The sequence below is a fragment of the Lepidochelys kempii genome, unplaced genomic scaffold, assembly GCF_965140285.1.
Source record: "Lepidochelys kempii isolate rLepKem1 unplaced genomic scaffold, rLepKem1.hap1 scaffold_83, whole genome shotgun sequence".
Lineage (NCBI taxonomy): Eukaryota > Metazoa > Chordata > Testudines > Cheloniidae > Lepidochelys > Lepidochelys kempii.
This window is the reverse complement of record NW_027621939.1, coordinates 350,001-360,000: the sequence shown is the minus strand read 5'-3', so window position 1 is coordinate 360,000 and position 10,000 is coordinate 350,001.

The window sequence follows — 10,000 nt, the reverse complement described above, 5'->3', positions numbered from 1 at the left end:
GGCCACAGCCCGCGGGGGCAGGAACCGGGTTGACCTGGTGGCCGGAGGAGAATTAAGCCCGGGGCCCCGGGGCAGGGGCACCCGGACGGAGCGGGGTCCGCCCGGCCACAGCCCGCGGGGGCAGGAACCGGGTTGACCTGGTGGCCGGAGGAGAATTAAGCCCGGGGCCCCGGGGCAGGGGCACCCGGACGGAGCGGGGTCCGCCCGGCCCCAGCCCGCGGGGGCAGGAACCGGGTTGACCTGGTGGCCGGAGGAGAATTAAGTCCGGGGCCGCGGGGCAGGGGCACCCGGACGCAGCGGGGTCCGCCCGGCCACAGCCCGCGGGGGCAGGAACCGGGTTGACCTGGTGGCCGGAGGAGAATTAAGCCCGGGGCCCCGGGGCAGGGGCACCCGGACGGAGCGGGGTCCGCCCGGCCACAGCCCGCGGGGGCAGGAACCGGGTTGACCTGGTGGCCGGAGGAGAATTAAGCCCGGGGCCCCGGGGCAGGGGCACCCGGACGGAGCGGGGTCCGCCCGGCCCCAGCCCGCGGGGGCAGGAACCGGGTTGACCTGGTGGCCGGAGGAGAATTAAGCCCGGGGCCCCGGGGCAGGGGCACCCGGACGGAGCGGGGTCCGCCCGGCCCCAGCCCGCGGGGGCAGGAACCGGGTTGACCTGGTGGCCGGAGGAGTATTAAGCCCGGGGCAGGGGCACCCGGACGGAGCGGGGTCCGCCCGGCCACAGCCCGCGGGGGCAGGAACCGGGTTGACCTGGTGGCCGGAGGAGTATTAAGCCCGGGGCAGGGGCACCCGGACGGAGCGGGGTCCGCCCGGCCCCAGCCCGCGGGGGCAGGAACCGGGTTGACCTGGTGGCCGGAGGAGAATTAAGCCCGGGGCCCCGGGGCAGGGGCACCCGGACGGAGCGGGGTCCGCCCGGCCCCAGCCCGCGGGGGCAGGAACCGGGTTGACCTGGTGGCCGGAGGAGAATTAAGCCCGGGGCCCCGGGGCAGGGGCACCCGGACGGAGCGGGGTCCGCCCGGCCCCAGCCCGCGGGGGTAGGAACCGGGTTGACCTGGTGGCCGGAGGAGAATTAAGCCCGGGGCCCCGGGGCAGGGGCACCCGGACGGAGCGGGGTCCGCCCGGCCCCAGCCCGCGGGGGCAGGAACCGGGTTGACCTGGTGGCCGGAGGAGAATTAAGCCCGGGGCCCCGGGGCAGGGGCACCCGGACGGAGCGGGGTCCGCCCGGCCCCAGCCCGCGGGGGCAGGAACCGGGTTGACCTGGTGGCCGGAGGAGAATTAAGCCCGGGGCCCCGGGGCAGGGGCACACGGACGGAGCGGGGTCCGCCCGGCCCCAGCCCGCGGGGGCAGGAACCGGGTTGACCTGGTGGCCGGAGGAGTATTAAGCCCGGGGCCCCGGGGCAGGGGCACCCGGACGGAGCGGGGTCCGCCCGGCCCCAGCCCGCGGGGGCAGGAACCGGGTTGACCTGGTGGCCGGAGGAGAATTAAGTCCGGGGCCGCGGGGCAGGGGCACCCGGACGCAGCGGGGTCCGCCCGGCCACAGCCCGCGGGGGCAGGAACCGGGTTGACCTGGTGGCCGGAGGAGAATTAAGCCCGGGGCCCCGGGGCAGGGGCACCCGGACGGAGCGGGGTCCGCCCGGCCACAGCCCGCGGGGGCAGGAACCGGGTTGACCTGGTGGCCGGAGGAGAATTAAGCCCGGGGCCCCGGGGCAGGGGCACCCGGACGGAGCGGGGTCCGCCCGGCCCCAGCCCGCGGGGGCAGGAACCGGGTTGACCTGGTGGCCGGAGGAGAATTAAGCCCGGGGCCCCGGAGCAGGGGCACCCGGACGCAGCGGGGTCCGCCCGGCCACAGCCCGCGGGGGCAGGAACCGGGTTGACCTGGTGGCCAAAAAGCAAACCGGCCACCAGGTAAACCCGTTCAAAGTATAGGGTTGACCTGGTGGCCGAACAGCAAACCGGCCACCAGGTAAACCCGTTCAAAGTATAGGGTTGACCTGGTGGCCGAAAAGCAAACCGGCCACCAGGTAAACCCGTTCAAAGTACAGGGTTGACCTGGTGGCCGAAAAACAAACCGGCCACCAGGTCAACCCGTTCAAAGTATAGGGTTGACCTGGTGGCCGAAAAGCAAACCGGCCACCAGGTAAACCCCTTTCAAAGTATAGGGTTGACCTGGTGGCCGAAAAGCAAAGCGGCCACCAGGTAAACCCGTTCAAAGTATAGGGTTGACCTGGTGGCCGAAAAGCAAAGCGGCCACCAGGTCAACCCGTTCAAAGTATAGGGTTGACCTGGTGGCCGAAAAGCAAACCGGCCACCAGGTCAACCCATTGAAAGTATAGGGTTGACCTGGTGGCCGGACGGGAAGGAAGCCCCGAGCCCCGGGGCAGGGGGACCCGGGTGGAGTGGGGTCCGTCCGGCTCCAGGCCGCGGGGGAGGCTCCGGGTTGACCTGGTGTCCGGACGGGAACGAAGCCCCGACCCCGTGGCAGGGGGACCCGCACGGAGAAGGCGTCCGACCGGCCCCAGCTCGCGCTGCAGGCTCCGGGTTGACCTGGTGACTCCCCTGCCTCGGGTGGCCCCGATCCTTTTTTTTCCGTTTTTTTTTTTTTTCCGTTTTTTGGCCGGAGAGTGGTCGGGATGGCCCCCCGGCACCCCTTTTGTGGTCGTTGAAAATTTTGTTTCAGACTTCCAGGGGCCCGATCCCTGACCGAGGCGTTTCAGGCTGGCCTGGCGGACTTCTCTGCACAGGCTCCGGATTGACCCGGTGACTCCCCTGCCTCGGGTGGGCCCGATCCTTTTTTCCGCTTTTTTTTTTTTTTTTTTTTTGGGGTCCGGAGAGTGGTCTGGATGCCCCCCCAGAACCCCTTTTGCGGTCGTTGAAATTTTTTTTTTCAGACTTCCAGGGTCCCGATCCCTGACCACGGCGTCGCAGGCTAGCCTGGGAGACTTGTCTGGCGAGGGCAGGCACAGGGTTGACAAGGTGTCCGGACGGGAAGGAAGCCCCGAGCCCCGGGGCACGGGTACCCGGCCTGAGCGGGGTCCGTCCGGCCCCAGCCCGCGGGGGAGGCTCCGGGTTGACCTGGTGTCCGGACGGGAAGGAAGCCCCGAGCCCGGGGCAAGGGGACCCGGGCGGAGCGGGGTCTGTCCGGCTCCAGCCCGCGGGGGAGGCTCCGGGTTGACCTGGTGTCCGGACGGGAAGGAAGCCCCGATCCCGGGGCAAGGGGACCCGGACGGAGCGGTATCCGCCGAGCCCCAGCCCGCGGGGGCAGGAACCGGGTTGACCTGGTGGCCGAAAAGCAAACCGGCCACCAGGTCAACCCGTTCAAAGTATAGGGTTGACCTGGTGGCCGAAAAGCAAACCGGCCACCAGGTCAACCCATTGAAAGTATAGGGTTGACCTGGTGGCCGAAAAACAAACCGGCCACCAGGTCAACCCGTTCAAAGTATAGGGTTGACCTGGTGGCCGAAAAGCAAACCGGCCACCAGGTCAACCCATTGAAAGTATAGGGTTGACCTGGTGGCCGGACGGGAAGGAAGCCCCGAGCCCCGGGGCAGGGGGACCCGGGTGGAGTGGGGTCCGTCCGGCTCCAGCCCGCGGGGGAGGCTCCGGGTTGACCTGGTGTCCGGACGGGAACGAAGCCCCGACCCCGTGGCAGGGGGACCCGCACGGAGAAGGCGTCCGACCGGCCCCAGCTCGCGCTGCAGGCTCCGGGTTGACCTGGTGACTCCCCTGCCTCGGGTGGCCCCGATCCTTTTTTTCCGTTTTTTTTTTTTTCCGTTTTTTGGCCGGAGAGTGGTCGGGATGCCCCCCCGGCACCCCTTTTGTGGTCGTTGAAAATTTTGTTTCAGACTTCCAGGGGCCCGATCCCTGACCGGGGCGTTTCAGGCTGGCCTGGCGGACTTCTCTGCACAGGCTCCGGATTGACCCGGTGACTCCCCTGCCTCGGGTGGGCCCGATCCTTTTTTCCGTTTTTTTTTTTTTGGGTCCGGAGAGTGGTCTGGATGCCCCCCCAGAACCCCTTTTGGGGTCGGTGAAAAATTTTTTTCAGACTTCCAGGGTCCCGATCCCTGACCACGGCGCCGCAGGCTGGTCTGGGGGACTTATCTGGCGAGGGCAGGCACAGAGTTGACATGGTGTCCGGACGGGAAGGAAGCCCCGAGCCCCGGGGCACGGGTACCCGGCCTGAGCGGGGTCCGTCCGGCCCCAGCCCGCGGTGCAGGCTCCGGGTTGACCTGGTGTCCGGAAGCCCCGAGCCCCAGGGCAGGGGTACCCGGGCTGATCGGGGTCCGTCCGGCCCCAGCCCTCGGTGCAGGCTCCGGGTTGACCTGGTGACTCCCCTGCCTCGCGTGGCCCCGATCCTTTTTTCCGGTTTTTTTTTCCTTTTTTGGCCGGAGAGTGGTCGCGATGCCTCCCCCCCGCCACCCCGTTTTGGGTCGGTGGGAAAAAAATCAGACTTCCAGGGACCCGATCCCTGGCCGCGGCGTTTCAGGCTGGCCTGGCGGACTTCTCTGCACAGGCTCCGGGTTGAACCAGTGACTCCCCTGCCTCGGGTGGGCCCGATCCTTTTTTCCGTTTTTTTTTTTTATTTATTTTTTGGCCGGAGAGTGGTAGGGATGCCTTCCCCGTCACCCCGTTTGGGGTCGGTGAAAAAAAAATTCAGACTTCCAGGGGCCCGATCCCTGGCCGCGGCGTTTCAGGCTGCCCTGGCGGACTTCTCTGCACAGGCTCCGGGTTGAACCAGTGACTCCCCTGCCTCGGGTGGGCCCGATCCTTTTTTCCGTTTTTTTTTTTTTTTTTTTTGGGGGTCCGGAGAGTGGTCTGGATGTCCCTCAGATCCCCTTTTGGGGTCGATGAAAATTTTTTAAAAAGACTTCCAGGGTCCCGATCCCTGACCACGGCATCGCAGAGTGGCCTGGGGGGCTTGTCCGGCGGGGGGCAGGCTGCGGCTTGACATGGTGTCCGGACGGAAAGGAAGCCCCGAGCCCGCGGCAGGGGGACCCGGGCGGAGCGGGGTCCGTCCGGCCCCAGCCCGCGGGGGGCAGGCTCCGGGTTGACCTGGTGTCCGGAAGCCCCGAGCCCCGGGGCAGGGGTACCCGGGCTGATCGGGGTCCGTCCGGCCCCAGCCCGCGGTGCAGGCTCCGGGTTGACCTGGTGTCCGGAAGCCCCGAGCCCCAGGGCAGGGGTACACGGGCTGATCGGGGTCCGTCCGGCCCCAGCCCGCGGTGCAGGCTCCGGGTTGACCTGGTGACTCCCCTGCCTCGGGTGGCCCCGATCCTTTTTTCCGTTTTTTTTTTTTTCATTTTTTGGCCGGAGAGTGGTAGGGATGTCTTCCCCCGCCACCCCGTTTGGGGTCGTTGAAAAAAAATTTCAGACTTCCAGGGCCCCGATCCCTGGCGGGGCGTTTCAGGCTGGCCGGCGGGACCTCTCGGGCACAGGCGCCGGGTTGACCCGCTGACTCCCCTGCCTCGGGTGGCCCCGATCCTTTTTCCCGTTTTTTTTTTTTTTCATTTTTTGGCCGGAGAGTGGTAGGGATGCCTTCCCCCGCCACCCCGTTTGGGGTCGGTGAAAAAAAATTTCAGACTTCCAGGGCCCCGATCCCTGGCGGGGCGTTTCAGGCTGGCCGGCGGGACCTCTCGGGCACAGGCGCCGGGTTGACCCGGTGACTCCCCTGCCTCGGGTGGCCCCGATCCTTTTTTCCGTTTTTTTTTTTTTTTCATTTTTTGGCCGGAGAGTGGTAGGGATGCCTTCCCCCGCCACCCCGTATGGGGTCGGTGAAAAAAAATTTCAGACTTCCAGGGCCCCGATCCCTGGCGGGGCGTTTCAGGCTGGCCGGCGGGACCTCTCGGGCACAGGCGCCGGGTTGACCCGGTGACTCCCCTGCCTCGGGTGGCCCCGATCCTTTTTTCCGTTTTTTTTTTTTTGGGTCCGGAGAGTGGTCTGGATGCCCCTCAGATCGCCTTTTGGGGTCGCTGAAAATTTTTAAAAAAGACTTCCAGGGTCCCGATCCGTGACCACGGCGTCGCAGGGTGGCCTGGGGGGCTTGTCCGGCGGGGGGCAGGCTCCGGCTTGACATGGTGTCCGGACGGGAAGGAAGCCCCGAGCCCGCGGCAGGGGGACCCGGGCGGAGCGGGGTCCGTCCGGCCCCAGCCCGCGGGGGGAAGGCTCCGGGTTGACCTGGTGTCCGGAAGCCCCGAGCCCCGGGGCAGGGGTACCCGGGCTGATCGGGGTCCGTCCGGCCCCAGCCCGCGGTGCAGGCTCCGGGTTGACCTGGTGTCCGGAAGCCCCGAGCCCCAGGGCAGGGGTACCCGGGCTGATCGGGGTCCGTCCGGCCCCAGCCCGCGGTGCAGGCTCCGGGTTGACCTGGTGTCCGGAAGCCCCGAGCCCCAGGGCAGGGGTACCCGGGCTGATCGCTGTCCGTCCGGCCCCAGCCCGCGGTGCAGGCTCCGGGTTGACCTGGTGACTCCCCTGCCTCGGGTGGCCCCGATCCTTTTTTCCGTTTTTTTTTTTTTTTCATTTTTTGGCCGGAGAGTGGTAGGGATGCCTTCCCCCGCCACCCCGTTTGGGGTCGGTGAAAAAAAATTTCAGACTTCCAGGGCCCCGATCCCTGGCGGGGCGTTTCAGGCTGGCCGGCGGGACCTCTCGGGCACAGGCGCCGGGTTGACCCGGTGACTCCCCTGCCTCGGGTGGCCCCGATCCTTTTTTCCGTTTTTTTTTTTTTTTCATTTTTTGGCCGGAGAGTGGTAGGGATGCCTTCCCCCGCCACCCCGTTTGGGGTCGGTGAAAAAAAATTTCAGACTTCCAGGGCCCCGATCCCTGGCGGGGCGTTTCAGGCTGGCCGGCGGGACCTCTCGGGCACAGGCGCCGGGTTGACCCGGTGACTCACCTGCCTCGGGTGGCCCCGATCCTTTTTTCCGTTTTTTTTTTTTTTTCATTTTTTGGCCGGAGAGTGGTAGGGATGCCTTCCCCCGCCACCCCGTTTGGGGTCGGTGAAAAAAAATTTCAGACTTCCAGGGCCCCGATCCCTGGCGGGGCGTTTCAGGCTGGCCGGCGGGACCTCTCGGGCACAGGCGCCGGGTTGACCCGGTGACTCCCCCTGCCTCGGGTGGCCCCGATCCTTTTTTCCGTTTTTTTTTTTTTTTCATTTTTTGGCCGGAGAGTGGTAGGGATGCCTTCCCCCGCCACCCCGTTTGGGGTCGGTGAAAAAAAATTTCAGACTTCCAGGGCCCCGATCCCTGGCGGGGCGTTTCAGGCTGGCCGGCGGGACCTCTCGGGCACAGGCGCCGGGTTGACCCGGTGACTCCCCTGCCTCGGGTGGCCCCGATCCTTTTTTCCGTTTTTTTTTTTTTTTCATTTTTTGGCCGGAGAGTGGTAGGGATGCCTTCCCCCGCCACCCCGTTTGGGGTCGGTGAAAAAAAATTTCAGACTTCCAGGGCCCCGATCCCTGGCGGGGCGTTTCAGGCTGGCCGGCGGGACCTCTCGGGCACAGGCGCCGGGTTGACCCGGTGACTCCCCTGCCTCGGGTGGCCCCGATCCTTTTTTCCGTTTTTTTTTTTTTTGGGTCCGGAGAGTGTTCTGGATGCCCCTCAGATCGCCTTTTGGGGTCGCTGAAAATTTTTAAAAAAGACTTCCAGGGTCCCGATCCGTGACCACGGCGTCGCAGGGTGGCCTGGGGGGCTTGTCCGGCGGGGGGCAGGCTGCGGCTTGACATGGTGTCCGGACGGGAAGGAAGCCCCGAGCCCGCGGCAGGGGGACCCGGGCGGAGCGGGGTCCGTCCGGCCCCAGCCCGCGGGGGGCAGGCTCCGGGTTGACCTGGTGTCCGGAAGCCCCGAGCCCCGGGGCAGGGGTACCCGGGCTGATCGGGGTCCGTCCGGCTCCAGCCCGCGGTGCAGGCTCCGGGTTGACCTGGTGTCCGGAAGCCCCGAGCCCCAGGGCAGGGGTACCCGGGCTGATCGGGGTCCGTCCGGCCCCAGCCCGCGGTGCAGGCTCCGGGTTGACCTGGTGTCCGGAAGCCCCGAGCCCCAGGGCAGGGGTACCCGGGCTGATCGGGGTCCGTCCGGCCCCAGCCCGCGGTGCAGGCTCCGGGTTGACCTGGTGACTCCCCTGCCTCGGGTGGCCCCGATCCTTTTTTCCGTTTTTTTTTTTTTTCATTTTTTGGCCGGAGAGTGGTAGGGATGCCTTCCCCCGCCACCCCGTTTGGGGTCGGTGAAAAAAAATTTCAGACTTCCAGGGCCCCGATCCCTGGCGGGGCGTTTCAGGCTGGCCGGCGGGACCTCTCGGGCACAGGCGCCGGGTTGACCCGGTGACTCCCCTGCCTCGGGTGGGCCCGATCCTTTTTTCCGAGGTTTTTTTCCTTTTCGGCCGGAGAGTGCTCTGGATGCCCCCCCAGCACCCCTTTGGCGGTCGGTGAAATTTTTTTTTTTAGACCTCCAGGGGCCCGATCCCTGGCCGCGGCGTCGCAGGCTGGCCTGGAGGAGCTCTCCTGCGGGTACAGGGTCCGGGTTGACCCGGTGACTCCCCTGCCTCGGGTGGGCCCGATCCTTTTTTCCGTTTTTTTTTTTTTTTTTCCCGGAGAGTGGTCTGGGTGTCCCCCCAGCACCCCTTTGGGGGTCGGTGAAAATTTTTTTTTCCGACTTCCAGGGGCCCGATCCACGGCCGCGGCGTCGCAGGCTGGCCTGGTGGCCTTCTCTCGCTCCGGCCGCGGATGGCGAGACGCTCGGCCACCAGGTCAACCCGGAGGAAAAACGGCTGAAAAAAAATCGCTAAGTCCCTGCTCGGCCACCAGGTCAACCCGGAGGAAAAACGGCTGAAAAAAATTTTCTAAGTCCCTGCTCGGCCACCAGGTCAACCCGGAGGAAAAACGGCTGAAAAAAAATCGCTAAGTCCCTGCTCGGCCACCAGGTCAACCCGGAGGAAAAACGGCTGAAAAAAATTTTCTAAGTCCCTGCTCGGCCACCAGGTCAACCCGGAGGAAAAACGGCTGAAAAAAATTACTAAGTCCCTGCTCGGCCACCAGGTCAACCCGGAGGAAAAAACGGCTGAAAAAATTTCTAAGTCCCTGCTCGGCCACCAGGTCAACCCCAGGAAAAGGCTGAAAAAATGGCTAAGTCCCTGCTCGGCCACCAGGTCAACCCCAGGAAAAGGCTGAAAAAATGGCTAAGTCCCTGCTCGGCCACCAGGTCAACCCCAGGAAAAGGCTGAAAAAATGGCTAAGTCCCTGCTCGGCCACCAGGTCAACCCCAGAAAAAGGCTGAAAAAATTTCTAAGTCCCTGCTCGGCCACCAGGTCAACCCCATTGAAAGTAACGGGTTGACCTGGTGGCCGGCAGTCTCACGGAAGTCCGGATGGGGTCGCCAAAACTCCCTTCGGCCGACCGAGGGAACCACGAGGTCGGATTGATTTTCAGATTGGTCCCGCTAAAATGGCGGTTGGATTTTTCACATAGTTCATTCCGACGGGTGCGCGGAGATTTCTGAGGACAGGTTTTTCAGAACCTCTGAGAACCAGAGATGAGCCCGGGGGACCAATCTGAGTGTTGTACCCGATCTTGCGAGGGGGGAATGGGGCACGTTGGCAGGTGGGGCGGCCCTCGGCCCTCCGTGCCCCCCCCTTTTCCGGCTCTTCTCCTCCGGGGACCCCGTCGTCCCCTCGCACCCCCGGCGCAGGCCCGGTGGCCGGGATGCGAACTCCGACTGTCGGCGCCCCCCGGAGGGAGGGGGGGCCCGCTCCCCGCTTGCCTTCCGATCGATGTGGCGCTCACCTTCGCGACGGGAAGGGCCCTTCGCGGGCCGGAGCCCTGGCGGCAGGGGGCCTCCGGCGTTCAGGCGGATTTGGGTCCCGCTTCCCCTTTGCGTTCCCCGACCCCGGGGCCGATTGGGACTTGCCTCCTTGGGGAGAGAGTGGGGGGGGGGGCGGGCGCGTGCCCGGCGCCCCCCCCCCCGTGCCGTGGGTGTTGCCGGCCGGCTGAGATCTCCGCCGCGCGAGGTCGAGCGGCTCCGGCAGCCCACCCAGG